The 10978-nt window shown below is 36.0% G+C and overlaps 1 protein-coding gene across 4 annotated transcripts in view; it reads left to right on the top strand.

Moving 5' to 3' along the window:
- Window positions 1-10978, top strand: part of MIB1 (mindbomb E3 ubiquitin protein ligase 1) — a 110431-nt gene that overhangs the window by 37193 nt on the left and 62260 nt on the right. The gene's annotated exons all lie outside the window — the stretch shown is intronic.

Here is a 10978-nt window from a genome sequence, read left to right as displayed (position 1 = left end):
CATTGTGTGGATGGTTTCCTTGACTGTGCAAAAACTTTTTAGTTTGATGTAGTCCCATTTGTTTATTTTTTCTTTTGTTTCCCTTGCCTGAGGAGATATAGCTGAAAAGAAATTCCTATTAGTAATATCAGAGAGTTTACTGCCTATGTTTTCTTCTAGAAGTTTTATGGTTTTGAGTCTTACATTTAAGTCTTTAATCCATTTTGAGTCTATTATATACGGTGTAAGAAGGTAGTCCACCTTCCTTTTTTTACATGTCCAATTTTCCCATCACCATTTATTGAAGAGACTGTCTTTACCCCATTGTATATTCTTGCCTCCTTTTCCATATATTAAGTGAGAGTATAGGCGTGGATTTATTTCTGGGCTCTCTATTCTCTTCCATCGATAAGCGTATCTTTTTCTTTTTTGCCAGTACCATGCTGTTTTGATTACTGTAGCCCTGTAGTATAGTTTGATATCAGGTAGTGTGATACCTCCAACTTTGTTCTTCTTTCTCAAGATTGCCGTAGCAATTCGGAGTTTTTTATGGCTCTATATCAATTTTAGGATTGTTCTAGCTCTCTGAAAGTTGCTGTTAATATTTTGATAGGGATTGCATTGAATCTATAGATTGCTTTGGATACTATGGCCATTTTGACGACGTTGATTCTTCCTGCCCATGAACACGATATATGCTTCCATTTATTTGTATCTTCTTCAATTTCTTTTTTCAATGACTTGTAATTTCCTGAAAATAAGCCTTTTACCTTCTTGGTTAATTTGATTCCCAGGTATTTTATAGTTTTTGACGCAGTTGTAAGTGGGATTGTTTTCTTAATTTCTCTTTCTGAAAGTACATCATCGGTGTATAAAAATGCCACTGACTTTTGAATATTTATTTTGTAACCTGCTACTTTACTGAATTCATTGATCAGTTCTAACAGTTTTTTGGAATCTTTAGGGATTCTCTAGATATCATGTCATCGGCAAATAACGAGAGTTTACTTCTTCCTTTCCAATTCGGATGCTTTTTATTTCTCTTTCTTGTCTTATTGCTGTGGCTAAGACTTCCAATACAATGTCGAAGAAGAGTGGTGAACGTTGGCATCCTTGTCTTGTTCCTGATCTTAAGGAAAATGCTTTTAGCCTTTCCCCATTGAGTATGGTGTTAGCTGTAAATTTGTCATATATGGCCTTTATTATGTTGAGGTATGTTCCCTCTGTTCCCACTTTGCTGAGTTTTTATCATAAATGGATGCTTGATTTTGTCGAACATTTTTTCTGCATCTATTGATATGATATGGTTTTTATCTTTCAATTTATTATTGTGGTGTATCACATTAATTGATTAGCAGATATTGTACCAACCTGGCATCTTGGGAATAAATCCAACTTGATCATGGTGTATGATATTTTTAATGTATTGCTGAATTCGGTTTGCTAATATTTTATTGAGGATTTTTGCATCAATGTTCATAAAAGATATTGGCATATAGTTTTCTTTTTTTGTAATGTCTTTGGTTTTGGAATCAAGGTAATGGTGGCCTCATAAAAGGAGTTAGGGGGCGTGGAAGAGTTTGAGAAAGATAGGTGTTAATTCTTCTTTGAATGTTTGGCAAAATTTACCTGTGAGGCCATCTAGTCCAGGACTTGTTTTTTGAGAGGTTTTGATTACTGATTCTATTTTATTAGTGGTAATTGGTCAGTTTAGGTTTTTTGTTTGTTCTTGACTCAGTCTTGGGAGATTGTATATTTCTGGGAATGTGTCCATTTCTTCCAGATTGTCCAATTTGTTGGCATATAATTGCTCATAGTATTTTCTTATGATCCATTGTATTTCTGTGGAGTCTGTGGTTATTTCTCCTCTTTCATTTTTGACTTTATTTATTTGAGTCGTCTCTCTTTTTTCGTTGATGAGTCTGGCTCAGTGTCTGTCAATTTTGTTTATCCTTTCAAAGAACCATCTCTTGGTTTCATTAATCTTTTGTATTGTTTTCCTAGACTCTATTTCATTTATTTTCCACTCTGATCTTTATTATTTCTTTCCTTCCTGTATTCACTTTGGGCTTTGTTGTTGTTTTTTTTCTAGTTCTTTTAATTGTAAGGTTAGATTGTTTATTTGAGCTTTTTTCTTGTTTCTTGAGGTAGGCCTGTATTGCTATGAATTTCCCTCTGAGGACTGCTTTCACTGTGTTCGCCATAGATTTTGAGCGTTGTGTTTTCATTTTTATTTGTCTCTAGATATCTTTTGATTTCTTCCTTGATCTCATTAATAACCCATTCATTGTTTAGTGGCATGTTATTTAGCCTCCATGTGTTTGTGTATTTTCCAGTTTTTTTCTTGTAGTTAATATCTAGTTTCATACTATTGTGACCAGAGAAGATGGTTGATGTGATGTCAGTCTTCTTAAATTTATTGAGACTTGATTTGTGACCTAACATGTACTTTGTCCTTGAAAATGTTCCATGTGCTCTTGAGAAGAATGTATATTTTGTTGCTTTGGGGTAAAATGCTCTGAAAATATCTGTTAAGTCCATCTGGTCTAGTGTGTCTTTTAGGCCCATTGTTTCCTTGTTGATTCTTTGCCCGGAAGATCTGTCCATTGGTGTCAATGGGGTGTTAAAATCTCCTACTATGAGTATATTACTATTGATCTCTCCTTTTATGTCAGGCAATAATTGCTTTATGTATGTAGATGCTCCTGTGTTGGGTACGTATATGTTTACTAGGGTTATGTCCTCTTGATTTATTGCTCCCTTTATCATTGTGTAATGCCCGTTTTTGTCTCTTATTATAGCTTTTGTTTTAAAGTCTATTTTATCTGATATAAGTATTGCTACCCCGGCTTTTTTTTCATTTTTATTTGCGCAAAATATCTTTTTCCATCCCTTTACTTTCAGTCTATAAGTGACGTTTGATCTGAAGTGGGTCTCTTGTAGACAGCATATGCATGGGTCTTGTTTTCTTATCCATTCAGTTACTTTATGTCTATTGATTGGAACGTTTCATTTGTTTACATTTAAAATGATTACTGATAGGTACATTGTTACTGCCATTTTATTATTCATATTTGTTATTTCTATTTTCTTTTTTATTCTTTCTCTTTTTACAGAAGACCTTCTAACATTTCTTGTAATGCTGGCTTGTTGGTGATGAATTCTTTAAGGTTTTTTCTGTCTGGGAAGCTCTTTATCTCACCTTCCATTTTAGTCGAAAGCCTTGCTAGGTAGAGTGTTCATGGTTGTAGATTCTTATTTTTCATTCCCTTCAGGCCTGCAAAGTTCATTGAAAAGTTAACAGACATTCTTATGGGGGTACCCTTGTAAGTAACCAGCTTCCTTTCTCTTGCCGCTTTTAAGATTCTCTTTTTGTCTTTGGCCTTTGGCATTTTTAATTATATGTGTCTTGGTGTAGGTCTGTTTGAATTCCTCTTGTTTGGAACTCTTTGTGCCTCCTGAACTTGTATGTCTAATTCCTTTGCCAGGTTAGGGAAGTTTTCCGTCATTATTTCTTAAAATAGAATCTCAGTCCCTTGCTCTCTATCTTGCTCTTCAGGTACTCCTATGATCTGGTTATTTTTACGCTTCATGTTGTCCCAGAGGTCTCTTAAACTATCCCCAATTTTTAAAATTCTTTTTTTCTTTTTGTTGTTCTGATTGGGTGTATTCTGTTACCTTGTCTTACAATTCGCTGATTCAGTCTTCTGCTTCGTCCAGTCTACTGTTGAATCCTTCTAGTGTATTCCTCATTTCATTCTGGTTCTTTTTTATGGTTTCTATGTCCTTTTTCATACTGTTGAGGTTCTCATTGTGCTCATTCATTCTCCCCATAAGTTTGTTGAGCATCCTTATAATCATTATTTCGAACTTTGTCTCTGGTAGGTTGCTTGCCTTCATTTCATTTAGTTTATTTTCTGGAGTTTTTTCCTGTTGTTTCAGGATAAAAGTTGTCGTGTGGGCACTGACCCCACTGAGTTAGTTTTGCTCTAGCGGACTTGTGTTGCAACCACCCTTTGTGTATATCACTAAAGGGACTAGTCAGGAGTTGCTCCATTGTGGTCTGGTGCCAGCCTCCAGATGCGTTGGTTTTGTGGCCCCTTGGGAGGGGTTCCTCCATAAGTCAAAGTCAGCCGCTGCTTTCGATTGCTCAGGGCTACCTGGTGAGAACTACAAAGTCATCTGCAGATGGTTGTTGCCTATGCTGGATCTATAGGTAAGCGGAAGAGACAACACTGTAGGCAGCGGTTGGTTATTCCCCGTCTCTGACCTAGGACAGTTTAGCAGAGGGACCAGTGCTCTTCAATGCCTGACACTGCCTGTCAGTTGCCTGTAAGTCTCTGAAACTGGATGAGCCTCTGGGTGATATTCGTGTTGGGTGGCGCAGGGACCCTGGGAGTCTCCTGGGTCTATTGAGTAAATTTTCCCCTGCCACTACAGTGTCAGTTTACATGCCAACACTGTCTCTGTGGCTCCCTGTACCACTCCAATTGCAGCAAGGTCAGCTGCTGCCTACCCTGGGCCTAAATGCGCTACCCCACTTCAGGGGCATACGCCTATCAATGTGCAGTGGGCACTTTGTGTATTTGATGGGGCAGGAGCTTAGGGAACCAAGGGTCATCAGGCCAATACAGACTCCTGCAATCCCTTCAAGAGATATTGCAGCTCGTATAGGCAGCAGTGGTCTGCCCACAACTGTTTTCCTTGAAATGCACTTATTGCACTAGCCAAGGTCTGTTGCCTGTGCTAACTGCACAACCCCAGAGCCAAACAGGGCACAAGAGGCTGCTTGTCAATAGGCTGCAGGTACTTTGTGGCTTGGGTGAAGTGGGATTTCAGGGAGACAAGGTCCATTCGGCTAATACAACCTCAGTTTTGCTGCAACTTCTGGCTTGGGTGTTCCTGTGGCTTTGATGTGGTTTCTTTATATTATCAGATGTAGGTGTTATGATCAGTTGGATTTCAGGTGATTCTCCATGTAGATCATTTTATAATTCGGTTGTAATTTCAATGCGCACCTGCCACGGCTGCCTGCCTGGCCCGTACCTGGGACGAGAGGGAGGGGAATGGATCTGGACTGTGGATGCCTCAGACAGGGGGGCTCCGGGCTCAGCCTTGGTGATGTCTCTGGGGCTGAGGGGCTCCGGGGAAGGGGGGTAGTGGGGGATCATGACATCCTCATGGACTGCCTCAGGGGTTGGTGATAATTTTTTAATATTCAGTAATGGCAAATAAATTTAGTATATAAAGCAAATAAACAAACAAAAATTTTAAAAAAATTTTAAAAAGCCTTAAACAAAGCAAATAATATGATATAATTAAAGACTCTTTAAAGGTAGCTCTAGGTAGATAAAAATCTAGAATATGTTGGTAAGGTAGAGGGGAACAAATGACAAAAAGACTGTGTGTGTGAATTTATATGAATATCTTTATGTTCTGTGCACTTTTTTTCTTCAGGGAGCAGAATACATTGTATCATTATTAGGTCCAAGTGTAGCAAAAAGTTCTGTGATCATGTGGACTCCTCTGGCTTATGTCTCCGGGGTTGTTATCTCTTGGTAACACAGCTCTCTCTTGCCACAGACGTGTGCACACACTATGCCTTCTCAGCAATATAGAATTGCATGCATTTCCTCACTTCTGTTCCTTTGCACATGCCATTGCCTCCATGGAGAATACCCTTTCCTCCTTTTCTTTTTCTCTAGATTAACTCCTCTTCATCCTACAAATATTGAGCTTGTATACTTTGGGAACTGCCTTTCTCCTTCCTTTGTTTATGCATATGTTATTCATCTGTTTAGGTTTCCTATTATATATTAAAATGGTTATTTGATCTCTAAGTTGTGAGTTTCTTGGAGATTGTGCCTATGCCTTTTATTTATTTGCCCTAAAGGACCAAAATATATCCAATTTACTTGTATGTTTATGGTATTTTAAAGAAAAGCAGTAGTTAAATTGAGTGATTTTCAACTTTATTACTGACATGTACATAGAGGGGTTATATAGGGAATAAGAAAAATTAACATTTAGTTGCTTACCAAAGTGTAGAATTAACTTTTGATTGTATTCAAATCTTATAACATCATATCAGGGGATGCAGAAAAAGCATTTTACAAAATTCAGCACTTTCATGATAAAAACTCTAAATAAACTAAGACTGGAAAGGAATTTCTTCAATCTGGTGAAGGGCATTTATGAAGAACCCACAGCTAACATAATACTTAATGGTGAAAGACTAAACGCCTTTTCCTTATAACCAGGAACAGAACAAGATTGTCTATTCTCCCCACTTCTATTCAGTATCGTCCTATAGAGTATAGCTGGGGCAGTTAGGCAAGAAAAAGAAATAAAAGGAAGACATAAGAGAAAGAAAGAAGTTAAACTATCTCTATTAACAGGTGACATGATCTTATGTATAAAAAAACCTGAAGAATATACAAACTATTGGAACTAATCAATGAGTTCAGCAAAGTTGTCGGATACAAGATCAATATAGAAAAAGCAATTATATTTCTGTACACTAGCAATGAAGAATCTGAAAATGAAATTAAGAAAACAATTCCATTTACAGTAGTATCACAGGGAATAAAACACTTAAGAATAAATTTAGCCCCCAAAGTATAAGACTTGCACACTGAAAACTGTAAAACATTGTTGAAGGAAATTAAAGACATAAATAAATGGAAAGACATCTCATATTTATGGATTGGAAGATTTAATATTGTTTAGATGGTGTATTAGTTTCCTAGGGTTGCTGTAACAAATTTCTAGAAACTGAGTGGCTTCAAACAATAGAAATTTATTTTTTCACTATTCTGGAGGCTAGAAGTCCAAAGTCAAGGTGTCATCAAGATCGAGCTCTTCTGGAGTCTCTAAAGTGCAGTCTGTTCTATGCCTTTCTCCTACCTTATGGTTGCTAACAATTCTTGGTTCCTTGGCTTTCATAGATGCATCACTCATTTCTCTGCCTGTGTCTTCACTGGCCTTCTCTCCTGTAAGTTTGTGTGTCACTGTGTCTTCACATGACCTTTTTAACCCCTGGGTACAAATTTTATTTTTAAATGCATTCAAATCAATCTCTAGTCGAGTTCGGATAGTTGTAGGGAGATCATTTGAGACTTAGACATAAATAATCTCTCAGCTCACTATTTTATTTTTGTCAAGCCAACATTTGTAACTTAACCATCCATGAGGAAAGAACGCTGGGGAGACATAGAAGGAAGTTAATTGAGCTCATGGAAATTCTGAAATCTTTGACATAGAAAATGATCAAAAGCTGTTTTCATGTGACCTTATAAGGACACCAGTCATTGGATTTAGGGACTACCCTAATCCAGTATGACTTCATTTTAACTTGGTTACATCTGTAAAGACCCTATTTCTAAATATGATCACATTCAGAGGTATCAGGGATTAGGATGTCAACATATCTTTTTGGGAGACATAATTCAATCTATAACAGATGGCAGTATTTTCCAGACTAATCGACAGATTCAGTGCAATCCCTATCAAAATCCTAGTGCCTTTTTTTTTTTTTTTAACAGAAATTCACAGATTGATCTTTAAATTCTTATGGAAATTCAAGGGACTCAGAATAGCCAAAACAATTTGAAAGAGAACAAAGTTTTGAGGACTCACATTTTCTGATTTCAAAATTTACTACAAAACTACAGTAATCAATGTATTACTGACATAAAGATAGACATGTAGATTGATGGAATAAAATTTAGAGTCCTGTAATAAGCCCTTGCATTTAAGGTCAGTTGATTTTTTGATAAGGGTCCAACACAGCTCAGTGGAGGAAAGAATAGTTTTTGGTACTACAATGGTACTAACATTGTATACAAATACAAATCATTGTATTGTATACCCGAAACTAACAATGCTTAATGTCAGTTATACCTTACTTAAAAAAAAAAAGAAAACTACAGTAAAAAAAGGGCTGAGTCAACTAGATATCATCGTACAAAAGAATGAAATTGGACCCCTGCTACACACCATATAGTATTAAGTCAAAATGCATCACAGATCTAGAAATGAGCTAAAAATATGAAATTCTTAGAGTAAAACATAGGCATAAATCTTCATGACATTGGATTAGACAGTGATTTCTTAGATATGACACCTAAAGTAGAAACAGCCAAAGAAAAAATGAATAAATTGGAGGATAGAAGTCTAAGGTCAAGGTGCCTTCACCAGAGTTGGTTTCGGTGAGACCACTTCCTGGCTTGTAGACGACTGCCTTCTCGTTATGTCCTCACATAGCCTTTTCTCTGTGCATGCTCAAAAAGAGACATTTCCAGTACCCCTTCCTATTCTTATGAGGTCACCTATCCTGTCAGATTAGCACCCCACCTTTATGACCTCATTTTAGCTTAGTAACTTCCTTAAAAGCCCTGTCTCCAAATGCCGTCACATTAGGAGTTAGAGCTTCAACATACTAATTTTGGAATGACACAAATCATTCTATACATTCCATACACTCATGAAAAGATGCTCGGCATTATTAGTTATTAGGGAAATGCAATTCAAAACCACAAATGAGATACCACTTCATATTACTAGAATGACTAGAATAAAAAAGTCAGATAATTACAAGTGTTGGTGAAGGTGTAGAAAAATTAGAACTGAATCCTCATACATTGATAGTAGGACTGTGAAGTGGTCTTGATGCTGTGGAAAACAGTTTATAGAGTCACCATATGACCACTCTGAGGTTTATACCCAAGAGAATTGAAAACATTTGTCTACACAGAAACCTGTATATGAATATTTGTAGAAGCATTATTCATAACAGCCAAAGGTGGAAATAACCCAAAGGTCTGTCAGCTGATGAATGGATAAAATATGATGTCTATACAGTGGAATATTATATTTGGCCATAAAAAGGATTGGAGTACTGGCATAATGTTGCAACATAGATAAATCTTGGAAGCGTTACGCTAAGTGAAAGAAGCCAGTCACAAAAGGTCACATATAATGTTATTTTATTTATATAAAATGTCTAGAATAAGCAAATCCATCGAAACAAAGTATATTACTAGTTGTTGGGCCTAGGGAGGGAGTGAATGCAGAGTGACTGCTAATAATTAGGGGGTATCATTTTGTGGTGATGAAAATGAAATTAGTGGTGCTTGGTTGTACAACTCTGAATATACAAAAAGCCACTGAATTATATACTTTAAGTGAACGAATTGTATGGTGTGTGAATTATATCTCAATAAAGCTGTTAATAAAAAGAAAAAATCTTAACAGTTTAAGTTTGGATTAGCATATACTAACATATTTTGTGTTAAATATTACCTTATTTGGAAATGTTAGGTTAACACAAATTAGGAGTATTACTCACAGAATTCTTTTTTGGTTAAAACTCTTTCTTGGGCAATGGTGTTAAGAGTAATAATGACATTTGAATTCTAGAAAATAATCATTTTTTTTTATTCAACAAAAATTTATTAAGTACTAACTTACTAAGTACTGTGTTAGGCCCTAGGATTAGGGCTGCAATTAAAACAACAATTAAGACATGGTCTCCTGCTTTGGAGGGATTCTCTTTTAGTTTAGATAGGTAAAACTGGAAATAACTACTATAGTGTTGTAAGTAATTATGATAGGTGAGTATTCAGGATATTCTGAAGGTACAAAAGAAGAGTGGTCATTTCAGCTGGGCAAATGATAGAAAACTTCAGAGAGAAAATTACAATTAGAATAAGTTTGAAAGATTGACTTGGTTTTCACTAAGGCAGGTTAACACTGTAGGCAGAGGGAACAATTTGAATAAATACTGCTGTGTTCATGCACCCTAATAGGTCTTGTAAATTCTGGAACATTGAGTGAGGTAAAGGGCATTGTGATTGATAAAACTGAAAAGAAAACTTCGTGCATCTTATTTTTATTTTTAACTTGTCAGAGGCACTTGTTTTTGTGGTTGCTTTAGAAAGCCAAGTTTGCATGGTTACAGATTTTAGTAAACAGGTTTTTATATATTGTGACCTTTCTCAAAGTTTTTATGTGCTAATGACTATATTGTAAAAGCTTATTTGACTGGGGAACCTTTTTTCTTTGGAGTGCTATTTGGAGCTAGGGGAAATGTGTTACACATTGTGGTACAACTATTTAATGGAATATTAAATAGTCAATAAAATGGTCATTATGAAAATGGTAGCAGCACAGAAAAATGCTTATGTATAGGAAAGAAATTAGATCCCAAATTTGTTTTTGCTACAGTGATTACAATCATGTAAAATGCCCAAGCATGACATATTAAAACTAAATACTATTTTTATGAGATTGGCAGTGGTATGGGGAAATGGTGTACTCTTTGCAGAGCAGTTTGGCTCTATCAGAATTATAAACAAATGCATACTTTGATTAGTTCTTCTAAGAATCTCTAATGAAATACTGACCTCATGTGGACAAGATATACATAAAAGGATATTCTTTATTGTTTACGATAGTGAAAATTTGGAAATACTGTAAATGATAGTAGGAGGCAGGTTAAGTACATTAGTGTATTTTCATGCTATGGAATATTATGTAGCCATTAAATTGAAATAAATAGGTCCATGCCTGTGAAATTAAAAAATAAATCTTCCAAGATGCATTCTCTAAGAAAAAAGAAGTCAGAATTATATGATTCCATTTATGGAAAAGAAAACTCTCTACATTATGACTACTACTCAGCATATTGATAAAAGATCTGCAAGGATATACAATAGAGTATTAACAGTGGTTTCTAGTAGGGTGGGGAATGATGATCCAGGCATGATGTATAAAATGGAACTTTCGTTTGTCAGCAGAAATTCCCAGTCTGAGATGTGGAAAGAGGAGAAATTTTATTCAGATGAACAGTTTGCGAAACAAATGCAGCCTCTGGTAGAAGCCAAAAGTAGGCTCCAGCCAGTCAAAGGGCAGGCCACCTTTCCTGCCCTGGTTCCCGATCTGTCCATTTTTATGCAAATGAGTTCACATTGCACAGTTCTGATTGGATTGGTCCAAA

The sequence above is a fragment of the Pteropus alecto genome, unplaced genomic scaffold (assembly GCF_000325575.1).
Source record: "Pteropus alecto unplaced genomic scaffold, ASM32557v1 scaffold146, whole genome shotgun sequence".
NCBI classification, from domain to species: domain Eukaryota; kingdom Metazoa; phylum Chordata; class Mammalia; order Chiroptera; family Pteropodidae; genus Pteropus; species Pteropus alecto.
The sequence above is the reverse complement of the archived record's forward strand: the minus strand, read 5'-3'. Positions and strand labels throughout refer to the sequence as shown.